General features: G+C 39.1%; 1 long non-coding RNA gene across 1 annotated transcript in view; it reads right to left on the bottom strand.

Moving 5' to 3' along the window:
- Positions 1–12,813, bottom strand: part of LOC139704721 (uncharacterized) — a 43,533-nt gene extending 30,720 nt beyond the window's left edge. The window contains exon 1 of the long non-coding RNA XR_011706668.1: positions 12,710–12,813. This is a non-coding gene — a long non-coding RNA (uncharacterized lncRNA). The remainder of the gene's footprint in view (positions 1–12,709) is intronic.
- Between the last annotated feature and the right edge of the window lie 85 nt (positions 12,814–12,898).

Raw genomic sequence — 12,898 nt, forward strand, 5'->3', positions numbered from 1 at the left:
TAAGGACCAGATCTCTTTCACATCTGTGTCAGTCATAAAAACATGAAATGTAAAGGACAATGAAGCCTTCATTTACTTGTACTAATATTATGGTGTTATGTACTACTTCATTAGCTAGTTAAGGTTTTCTGATCTGACTTCTCTTTGTCTTCTTAGGTATTTATTTGTTATCTTTTAATCTTGTCTAAATTAACTTAGCTAATATTTACCCACCGAATAACTATGCCAAGCAACTAGGAAAGAATGTTTATTTTATTTCCCCTTATAGGGGAAGAGTGGACTGGGAACAAAAATGTATGGGCCAAAAGGCCTTAGGTTGTCATTCATTCACTTTCTTATTCCTCTCATGAGTTATATTTGAATATAGTATATGGTTTCAGTGCTGTGATATACTTGATTATGTCATCACTTTTCATGTCTTCCTGTGAGTTGAAAGCCTGCTAGGAATTTCTATAATACACACTTAAAAATTTCAGAGTAAGAACCACAAAACTCAGTATGTCATATTTAAATGCTACTTAAATTATTATTGGAATCTAAATATCACTGACAAGGATACATTTTTATAAAATGTTTCTCTGTATCTTGAATTGAAATTAATTGCCTAGAGGCAAAAGTTCTGGAGCTAAAATTATTTGAGACCTTTTTCAAAAGAGGTTAAGAGAGCAAAATAAGTTTATATACTATTTATTTCAGATACTATTACTTTAAGATACTTTGGTGATTCCCAGACCTCACATCATTAGGATTACCCTAAGGAGCTGGGTCCGGTGGCACACACCTGTAATCCCTCCAACTCTGGAAGGTGAGGTAGGAGGATAGAAAGTCCATTTGAGACAGCATAGTGAGACCCTCTCTCAAATTTCTAAAACATTTAAAAAGGCTGGGGATATAGCTCAATGTAAAGTACTCCTTGGGGTCAATATCCTGTGCTGTCCTACCCCCTGACACACTCACAAAAATTTTAGAGGAGCTTTTCTAGTAAGATTCCCAAAGCCTGTCCCTAGAAAACTCTCATTATGGGGCCAGATGGTTTTCCCCCCCCATAGAGGTGTATGTAATGATGCAATCTATTTTTACATATTCATACATGCACACAATGTAACAATATACTTTGGAGAGTTTGGTCTTTTTAAAGCTCTTCCTGGTTTGGGAAATCCCTGTTCTAAATGATGTGGCAGTGGCTTGAGAGTAGGCAACAAAATAAAAGTTTATCAGAAATCTCTGTGGTAGTTACAAATTTTTTTTTTAAATTTTTCCTTTTTTAGAAAATAGGACCAAATTTCACAGAACTTATTCAAGATACATGGAGGAATAATAAAGAAGTTTGAGGCTATTGCTCATTACCATTTTTGTCTTTCATATTTTTTAAGAGTTTGCATTTCTAGGACTTGGAATAGTTGATCATATACACAGCTGAAGGACATGTCCCTGAATGAGACCATTATATAAATATATAAATATATATATACATATATATAAACTGTAAAATATTTCACTATTTTTTTATTTTATAAATCTTTGTAGAAATAAGCAATGGAATACTACTTTCATCTTTTGAATGGGATTTTTCAAGGCAGTGTCCTTTTGGCATTAAGGTAGGGGGGAGTTAATATTCTCTCTACCTATTTCCACATAAATCAGTATAAAGTTATGGACATTTAAAAATCTCAATTTCTACTTATTTACTATGCAGTATAGCCGTGAAAAAGTAATGTAGACTTAGTTTTCTCATCTTCAAATGCCCTGATCACCCTACCTCACAGGGTTGTTGTGGGGATAAATAAAACTTTTATGGAAGCACTTTTCTTTGATGATTTTTATCAGCTATCAGAAACAATATCATTTCTAACAACTTATACTGGCATAGTGCTTTTTTGTTCCCAAGTACAGTTTTTTGTTTTTTAACCTTACTTTCCCTTTTAATATTGATCTTCAGGACAAACCTATAAGAACCACAAGGGGTTGTGGATCAGGAAAAAGCAATAAGGAAACAGGCTCAGAGAGGGCTGTGACCAAAGACCTTGCAATTCCTGAGACTATCAATATAACAGCATATTCTCATACGTTGCATTGTTGTGTGATCATGCTTGTATGTGAATACAAAGCTTCCTCAATATATATTGTGTGTGAATACAAAGCTTCCTCAATATAGCCAAAAAAGGTTGCTAGAGGTGTTTAAACCCCAGCAGGCCCCTTTCCCCCACCAACATTGTTACAAAAGGAATATAGAATGGTACAAATTAGGCCTAAGAGAACAATCCAGTTTTTAAACAAAGTTCTACCTTCTAAATACACACATAAAAGAAATGGGTCTAGAAAAATATGTTCCCACAATCACATAGGAGACTAAAATTCAGATCTTGTAATTACCATTATTCAAAGTAATGGTTTTAGAAGAGTGACCAGTCTTAGTTTCTAGAACTACTACTGAAATAAACACTTGAAGCGAAGCTGAATAGAGATGAGTTGGTTTTAGAGAGAGATAAGATGGCAGAGAATCAAATTATAGTGCGCTAAGATGAGGAATTCATACTTGATGTATAGACTAATGAGCCAATATCACTATAAAGTAGCACTCTGCTCCGATCCCAATCTCTGTGATGAGACTTGTGATAACTTCCTTGTTCTCTGAAGGAATGTGGTGCACAGATAGTCTTGGAAGTCACCAGCCCTTCAAAGATAAATGATTGCTCAGAGTCAAATGACTTGAATTCACATCTAAAAAAATCCATTTACTAGTTCATCTGTAAAATGGGTGCACCAAGACCTACCATTCATTCTACGGTCATGTACAACTAATTAAAACAATTTTTTAAAAAGACCAACCATTCAGAATTTATAAAAGATGAAATGAAACATCAGTATCTTATAAAACTAAAGCAACACAATAACTTACCAGTATGGAGATGTTTATTGTGTAAGTGAAATGACAGCTATGCACATAGGTTTTGGGAGATGCCTGTCTGTAGAGGCAGAGAGTACAGTGGGTTAAGGGCATTGTTACAACACCACAGAAGTTAAGAAAGATGTGAGCAGTGCATTTAAGCAAATGAAAATGCCAAGTGATAATGAAGGCTTCCATGGCAAACATGTTCAATGAAAATATGTTGGTTGCTGAGAAAAAAGTGGATGAGTAACTGAAAAGTAATGATGACTTAAGAAGTCTAGTAAGGCCAGGCACAGTGGCGCATGTCTAATCCCAGTGATAGGAGGCTGGGGTAGGAGGACTGCAAGCTCTAGGCCAGCCTCAGCAATTTAGAAGGCCCTAAGCAATTTAGACCCCTTGTATTTCAAAAGTTTTTAAAAGGGGCTGGAGATGTAGCTCAGTAGTAAAGCACCTTTGGGTTAAATCTCCAGTACCCTACCCCGCTGCTGCCAAAAAAATAAAAAGTAAGTCTAGTAAGTAGTTGGGGTAGCAAGCTTACATAAAGGATTTGCTAAATTGAACTACTTCAGTAGTGAAACTTATTTCTTGAAAATAGCTATTCCTAATGAGAAATGATTTTGAAAATACTCCCTAGAGCAGGGTGTGGTGGTGTACCCCTGTAGTCTCAACAACTTGGGATGCTGAGGCAGGAGGATTGCAAGTTCAAGGCTAGCCTCAACAATGTAGTGAGACTCTGTCCCCAAAAATAAAGAACTAGGGATCTACCATTGGTAAAGCACCCTGAGTTCAATTTGCAGTACCCACCTCCCATAAGAAAAGCTGTGAGTGCTGGGTATGTAGCTTAATGGTACAGCTCTTGCCTAGCGTGCACAAAGCCATGGGTTCAAACTCCAGTAGTGGGGAGTGGGGCAGGTAACTACCTGGGTTGGGGTGCCGGCAGGACACTGGCACCACACACACAGAGAACCCCCAAAATGACCTTAATATGTGTTAGGCACTACTAGCTAGGTGCAGTGGTGCACACCTGTAATCCCAGCACCTTGGGAGGCTGAGGCAGGAAGATCGCAAGTTTGAGGTTAGCCTTAGCAATTTAGCAAGGGAGGCCCTAAGCAACTTAGTGAGACCCTGTCTAAAAAAATCTAAAAAGGACTGGGGATGTAGCTCAGTGGCAAAGCACCCCTGGGTCCAATCCCCAGTACCCAAACAAAACGTGGTTGGGCACTACTAAGCAAGGCTCTGAACGGCAGAAGAAAGCAAAACTGAACTCAAGTTTATAATCTAGAAGTAGAGATTGACATTATTGCTGGGAAAAGGGTCATGAAGAATGGTTTGAGGGGCTGGGGTTGTGGCTCAGAGGTAGAGGGGGCTCACTTAGCATGCGTGAGGCACTGGGTTCAACCCCAGCACCACATAAATATAAAATACAGATATTGTGTCCACCTATAAAAATATTTTTAAAAAAGAATGGTTTGAGAGTTTATTTAATAACAATTATTTGAGATGAGATTCTTAGGATATTGAAGGACTAAAGACTAGGCTTGGTTGGGCAGAGAGGTTCAAGCAAAAAAATCATATTGTCTTAAAAAGATCACTTTGGAGCTGGGCACGGTGGTGAACACATGCATCCCAGTGGCTTGGGAGGCTGAGGCAAGAGGATGAAAAATTCAAAGCCAGACTCAGCAAAAGCGAGGCACTAAGCAACTTAGTGAGAGCATACAATACAAATAAGGCTGGGGATGTGGCTCAGTGGTCGAATACCCCCGAGTTCAAACCCTGGTATTAAAAAAAAATCACTTTGGTGGTTATAGAAGGAATAGCAGGGTTGGGTGGTTCTGTAACTCTCCACATAAAAGTGTTTCCTTTCTCCAAGACAACAAATGGTTAATTCATTGAGTGCTAGAGTCACAGTAGACAGATTGGTAAGATTCTGGGGGAGAACATGGTTTCTTTTAAGTACTGAGAGTTTAGTTACTGGATTTTGGAGTCTCCTTGAAGAAAGGCATGTTTGTTTTTTTTTTTCCACTGGCCAGATAAGAATGGAAAGGTACTCCTGGATTTTATGACATTCTATAAAATAAAGTATGGAAAGGTGTATGAAAGTTGTATAGAAGACAGATGCTATCACTTTTGTGTTTTGTTTTTTGGTACTCAGGATTGAACCCAGGGGTGTCAAGTACTGAGACACACCCCCAGCTTTTTAAAATTTTTTTGAGACAGGGTCTCACTAAATTGTTTAATGCCTAAATGCTAAGGCTGGCCTCGAACTTGCAATCCTTCTACCTCAGCTTCCCAAGTCACTGGGATTACAGGTGTATACTACCATGCCCAGCCAGATGTTTTAACTTTATGTCAAGATTCTTGGTTGGGGCTGGGGATATAGCTCAGTTGGTAGAGTGCTTGCCTCCCATGCACAAGACCATGGGTTCAATCCCTAGCACCACCAAATAAATAAATAATTAAATAAAAGATTCTTGGGTTAAGTTTTTTGTTTGGGTTTAAAATGGAAAAAATGGTTCAACTAGCTATTTTTGTATCAAGTCACATAATTTAAAAAAATGTAATGATTCATTAATTTTGCAAGTTTTACCCCCCCCACACACACACACAGACAGGGTCTGGCTATGTTGCTCAAGCTGGCCCCAAACTCCTAGGTTTAAGCTTCTGCCTTGGCCTCCCAAATGTGTGTCATGTGTCCAGCAAACAAATAACACTGTCACACATAATAAAATTCATATACATATATGAATAATGAATACATATTGATACATTGTGTGTGTGTGTGTGTGTGTGTGTACACACACACATACATATACACAAATACACAAGTTTTCTTTTTTTTGCAGTTGGTACTTAGGATCAAACCCAGGGTCTTGCACATGCTAGGCAAGTACTATACTACTGAGCTACATCCCTAGTGTGAGGACAGGTTTTTTTGCAGGGGAGGGTAGTGGGAATTGAACCTAGGGGTGCTTAACCACTGAGGCACATCCTGAGCATCATTTTTTTTTTTTTTTTTTTGAGACAGGGTCTCACTAAATTACTGAGTCTGGCCTTGAACTTGTGATCCTCCTGCCTCAGGCTTTTGAGTTGCTGGGATTACTGGAGTGTACCAACATGCCTGGTGAGGCCAGAAGTTTCAATGTTAACTTTTTTTCAACAATCATTTACTAGATCTACTCTACTAATCTATAAAATTGGGATACATTGGCTTTCTATATCTGTAGGTTTTGCATTTGTGGATTCAACCAACTTGGCATTAAAAACATTAAAATAAGTTAGTTCTGCATCAGACATTTTCTTATCGTTATTTCTTAAACAACACATAACTACTTACATAGTATTTCTATTATTAGGTATTATAAATAATCTAGAGATGATTTAAAATATACAGGAGAATATGTGTAGGTTATAAGCAAATAATACTATGCCATTTTATATAAGGGATTTTGGTATCCATGGAGTGTGTGTCATGGACCAATCCTCTACTGGTACAAAGGGATGACTGTATTTCATAACAATTCCACTAAGATGTTTAAAATAACTTACTGTGATTTTAGGGTTCCCCTAGAGACTAAAATGAATAACAGATTAGTCTTAAGGACTAAATGAAGTCCTTATTACATGGTTCTAGATACTTGTTTCCCTGCTTCCTCATTTGATAAATCAGAACAATTCTATGAATGAATTATCAATTTCTGCATTAAAATCTTTATCCATCCTGCATACACTTAGTCCGTATATTTTTTCCATAATCCATTTTTTTCAACTCCCATAACCCATTTTTAATTGTGTGTGGTTCAATACCTTGAATTTAAGATCAACAGAATCCAGAATAGTATTTTTTACAGTATAGGCACTAAAATATTTATTTGTTTGATAAATAAAGGAATGAATAAACTCACATTTCAAAGTTTGGACTTCTAAGTCCAGAAAGTTGATTTGGTGCATGGAGAATTGCTGAGACTTGGGAATTGGTTCACATTAAACAAAGTCATAGAACATGGATATATTTCTTTCTCTAGCACTAGAAATTGAACCCAGAGGTGCTCAACCACTGAGCAATATCCCTAGCCCTTTTTATTTTGGGGGATGTATCTCCCTAAGTTTCCCAGTCTGTTTTTGAACTTGTGAAACTCCTGCCTCAGCCTCTTGAGTCACTGGGATTAAAGGCATATTTGGCACAAAACACTAATTTTTAGATCAGATTTCAATTTTACTCATTTGTCACCAATTTTCTTCTTTAAGAAACTAAAACACAATTGGAAACCTGCTTGATAAGAGTAGAACCAGAGTCAAGTCTACTGAAAGAATGTTAATGACTAATGTCAAGTTGATAGGATACTCTCATTTCTACTTGACAAAACAAGTTAAAAGTCTGCAGGTCTGAGGTTAGGGGAATAGTTCAGTGGTAGAGTACTTGCCTAGTATCCATGAGGCCTTGGGCTCAATTTCCAGCACCAAAGGAAGGAAAAAAGTCTGTAGGTCAACTTTTTTCTCTGGAGACAAAATTTTGTTCTTTGGTTTTACCTTTCCTGTATTCCAACTTCTTTCGGTTGACATTATTCAAAAGATACATCTTTTATTTATTTATTTATTTATTTGGTGGTGCTGGAGATTGAACCCAGGGCCTGTGCGTACTAGGCAAGCATTCTACCCACTGAGCTATATCCCCAGCCCCAAAAGATACATCATCTCAAAACATTCAGTTGGATGCAGCATGTGCCTACATCTTAGCTACTCAGGAGGCTGAGGCAAGAGTATTGCATGTTCAAGAACAACTTCTGAAAATTAGTGGCAAGACCCTGAGCAACTCAGCAAGACACTGTTCAAAATAACGTGATAAAGCAACCTTCAGTTCAATCCCCAGTACAAAAAAGTGGGGGTGGGGATTGCTGTTTTGGGTTCCAGATATATTAATTTTCTGTTGCAACTACCTTTCATGAAGAGAAAGCCCGGTGGACAGGTTTTCGTGGAAAAGAACCCAGTTCTGCACAAAGTTATTCATGCAGTTATAACAGCTACTAAGTGCATATGTCTCAAGATTTCTTTATTGAAAGTATACTGTTCTAGATGTTGATATTTTTAGCTGAGGTCAGAAATGGTATTGACTGGAAAGATACTGGGGTATCTCATAGCATTTAAGGCATGCAAGAAAGGAACTTAGGGAAGGCAGGATGAAGTAAGGTGGCTCAGGAAATTGTTACTTCAGCATGATTTGCGGCCCTTACCTTCAGGAGGTTGTCATCAGCCACAACTTCCAGGCTCTAGGAATCTCAAGTTCTGAATTCTAATGTTCTGAGTGATAGAATCTTTCAGTTATTTATGACTTCATAACAATTCCACATAGGTGGGGTGTGTCTGTTTGTTTTGGTTACTGGGGATTTAATCTAGGGGCAATTTAGGAACTTCACCCCTAATCCTTTTTTTTACATTTTTAGTTGCCAATGACCTTTATTGTATTTATATGCAGTGCTGAGAATTGAGCCCAGCTCCTTGCACATGCTAGGCAAGTGCTCTACCACTGAGCTTTGACCCCAGCCCCTAGTCCTTTTTATTATTATTTTTTTGAGACAGGGTCCTGCTAACCTCAAACTCATGATCTTCTTGCCTCAGCCTCCAGAGCTATTGGAATTATAGGAATGCTCCAGGGCACCCAGCCCCACTTTCCACCCAACCCCCACTTTTTTTTTTTTTTTTTTTTGGTACTGGGGATTGAACCCAGGGGTGCTTTACCACTGAGCTAAATCCCGGGATCTTTTTATCTTTTACTTTGAGACAGGGCCTCACTAAATTGTTGAGGTTGGCCTCGATCTTATAATTTTTCTGCCTCAGCCTTCCAAATCACTGGGATTACAGGCCTGAGCCATTGTGCCTGGCTTTATTAAATTTTGAGTCAGGTTCTCACTAAGTTGTCAAGGCTGGCCTTGACCTTGAAATCCTCCTGCCTCAGCTTCCTGAGTAGCTGAGATATAGACACATGCTTCACTTGATGATTCCAAAAAAAAAAACAAAAAAAGGCTGGGATATAGCTCAGTTGGTAGAGTACTTGCCTCTCATGCACAAGGCCCTGGGCTCAATCCTCAGCACCACACACACAATAATAATAATAATAATAATTATTATTATTATTATTATTTAATTATTCTAGTGGCCTATATATCCCATGTAGGGGCAGATCCAGATTATATATCTTGCAGTACATACAATTTGGAGGACTTCCTTTGAAGATAATATGGGCCCATGTAATAAGGGGTCCTGAAACTAAATGTTCATTAGCTTAATAGTTAATTAATCTCTAGATCAGCTGTGGTAAGTCACTATGGTAAGTCACAAGACATGGCTTTGGAGAGCACACCCACTCTTGTATACTAACTAGGGCAATTTCCAGAAAAAGAGGAAAAGACTGTAAGCCCTTCCCCACCACATACACACTAGAAGTATTCAGTATTCAGCTCAATAAAATCTTATCATTTGAATGACTAGAAGAAGGTCTTCTGACTTCCATATAGTGAATTTTTTAATATACCAAGTCCCACATTATTTTAAAATACACACATACACATTTGTTTTCCACACACATATACACATGATGGTACTGGAAGAATACAACAATAATTTTTAAATATTTTCTGTCCTCCCTATATCTTTTTCTTCTGATTGCTCCTTAAATGTTGATGTCCTTCAATACTTTTTTCAATCTATGCCATATTCAGATAACTTCAATTTTCACATCATTTTACCAACCACAATAATCATATGACTCCTAATTCTGTGTCTGTGGTCCAGTTCTCTTGAGCTCCAAAGTGCATCACACATTTTCATTTTGGATGTCCTACAAAAATGTCAAGACCTGTGTGGTCAAACTTAATTGATCCTGTATTCTTTACTATGAAGGGAGGCACCATTCACCCATTTTCAAAAGAATTTATCAATATTTAACCATGTGTCAAAGCACTAGTAATACGTAGTAAAAAATAAGACAAGGTACTTGTGTTCCTAATAGATACTGAATAAACAAGATATAGGATAAATATTATGATAAAAACAGTGATGAGTTAGAAAATAACTGGGGAGGTACTTTGCAGGAGGGAGATCAGGAAAGAGCTTTCTGTAGAGATAACATTTGAGCTTTGATGTGAAAGAAGAGACCCCATGCAAAGCATGGGGGAAAAATAAACACTGTAAGCAGAAAGAACAGTATGTAGAAACCTCCTGAACTGGAAAAAGCTTAGTAGCCTTAGAAGGTTAAATGGAATTAATAATAGAGAATGGCAGTGGTGTGTGTGGGGGGGGGGTGTCTGTGTGTGGGGGAGGCATTATAGGAAAGGGGTTGGTGAGATGTAGGAGTCAGTCTATGCAGGACCTGAAAAGAAGCTGGACTTAAAAAAAAAAATAAAAAATAGAAGAAGCCATTAAAAGGATTTCAACTGGAGGGGAGTGGTACTATCTGATTAACACATTAAATTAAACTGCTTGGTGTGTAGTGAATGGATTGTGGAAGGTAAAGAATGAAAACTGAATGACCAAATTTTGGATTAAGGTAGTAGCAAGAGACACGGGGATAAATATCTTCGAGATTAATATTGGAAAACAGATCCAGACTTGATGATGAATGGAATTTAGGGGTAAGAGAGAGGAAGAAAAAAGAATAGCTCCCAGGTTTCTGACTTGAGCAACTAGATAACTGTCACCATCACTCACTTTCAAAGAGATCAACTTTTCCTTGTGTCTCCCACTCCTCCTCCATATTCAGTCAATCACTAGTTAGGATTCTCCAGAGAAACAAATCAATAGGATGTGCATAATAGAAAGAGATTTATTTTAAGGTTGTGGGTGCTGGCAAGTCTGAAATCTGCATGATAAACAAGTAGAATAAAGACCTAAGGGAGATTTAATACTACAGTCTGGAGGCAGAATGCCTTCTTCCTGAAGTTTTTAAATTTGGACTGATTGGATGGACCCTTATAAATTATGAAGAGTAATCTGCTTTACTCAAAGTCTACTGATTTAAATATTAATCATATCTAACAGATATTTTCATAACAATCAGTGTTTGACTAAAGACTGGGTAACATAGGTATCATGGCCTAGTCAAGAAAATACATAAAAATAATCATTATAGTCACTAAGTTCTATAGACTCTGACCTTTAAATATTTCTGATTGGTTTTTCTTTCCATTGCCACTGTCTTAATCTAGGCTTACATTTTTCTCATTTAATTAATTCATTCAGAATGGGGTATAACTCAGGAGTAGAGCCCTTGCCTAGCACATGAGAGACCCTGGGTTTGATCTGGAGAAGCAAAAGCATGGAAGGTACACACACACATTCATTCAGAAAATATTTTTGTGTTAGGCACTATGCCAAAAGCTGAAGATACAATTGTGAATAGACTGTGCCCTCAGATTTATATACCAGCTACCCATGCTTTCTGTTTTGCCTCTTTTCAGTCCACCTTTTATAAATGGATGCATTATAAATAGGTAATTGCCTCTCACACTTTAAATGGGCATTAGAATATCTCTTGAAAAAACATCTTTATAAAGTGCTTATTTGTAGACTCTGAAAAAACATACAAGGAACAGGGTACACTGTTTGCCACTAGAAAGAATACAGTGGCTGATGTGTCTACTTTTTTTGTAATATGAATGTATGTGCATTATATATCCGAAAACAATAAAACAACAAGAAAATCAAAATAAAGCAACCCTCTTAAAACCCTACACGGAGCCAGGTGAAGTGGTAGGTTTGCAATCTCAGCTACTTGGGAGGCTAAAAAAGGAGGATCACAAGTTGGAAGCTGGCCTGGGCAATTTATGGAGACCCTGTCCTGAAATTTTTTTAAAAAGGGCTGGGAATGTAGCTCAGTGGTAGAGAATCCCTGAATTCAATCCTCAGTACCCAAACCCACAACAAAACAACAACAACAACAACAACAACAAAACCTCCCCCAAATACAACCCCCCCCACACACCATCACCAGAAAAAAAGTCAACCTTGCAGGGGAGCGATAAGGACAGGGAGTTTGGCTCATTTTATGTTCTTCATGATGAGTTTACCTGTTCAGTTTACCTCTGATTGCGCCACTCAGTCAGGTGAGGGACTGACTATATGCATTCTTTCTACTGGAAATGCACTCCCACACATTTCATTTAGTCTCTCAATCTCCAATTTCGCCGGAGCTTACCTCAGGAGGCCTTTCCTACAACCTCCGCAGTAGTTAATGTTAGCCTTTTGCATTTAACCTCATAATGCTTCTTTTTGTTGCAGTCATCACACTGTGTCCAAACTTGTTTACATGTCTATCTTTGCTACTTGGTGGAAAAGGCTAGAGCTTATGCCTAGCACAGACTGAGAATTTCCGAAATTGTTCTGCCAAAGAATGTGCAGGCCTCTAAGGGCTCAGAGAAGGGGACAGCTTCGAGGATTGAGGATGTTTTCGATCCCTCCGTTACTAAATCCACGCAAATGAACCTCGAGCTGGCTCCACGCGCCAGGCTGGAAGGTTGCCAGGAACAGGAATTCTGCCCTCTCCACTCGCTCCTTCCCCGATGTCCTACACACGCCGGTTCCCAGGGGCCCACTTCCCCCACTAGCCCGCCACCGCGTTCACCGGGAGCCGAGGAAGCCACGCGAGTACCCTCACAGGCAGGAGTGTTTAGAGACCCTTCCCGGAGAAGCGTGCAGAGGATGGGGGGCAACTTATTCAGCATTCGCCAGCGGCCTTGGGCCGAGATCAGAGCGCACCCTTGGGGCGGGGTTGAGGTTGGCAGAAGATGCGTTAGGGCCAAGGGTCAGGCAAGGGACTGCCCTACTAACCTTCCCGCTCTTACTTCTCCCAGGGACCCAGGATGGTGTCGCCGTCGCCCTGCCCAACTAGTAGTGTCCAGGACTGCCCAGCATCGCAAGGAACAGCACACACAGCCCCGCCCTGAACCGCGACCTACGCTCTGCCGGCCCGGTCCACGCCCCCTCCCCGCCGCGCGCGTCGCCGGCGCCGCCAGAGGG

This window comes from Marmota flaviventris, chromosome 2, assembly GCF_047511675.1.
Source record: "Marmota flaviventris isolate mMarFla1 chromosome 2, mMarFla1.hap1, whole genome shotgun sequence".
Lineage (NCBI taxonomy): Eukaryota > Metazoa > Chordata > Mammalia > Rodentia > Sciuridae > Marmota > Marmota flaviventris.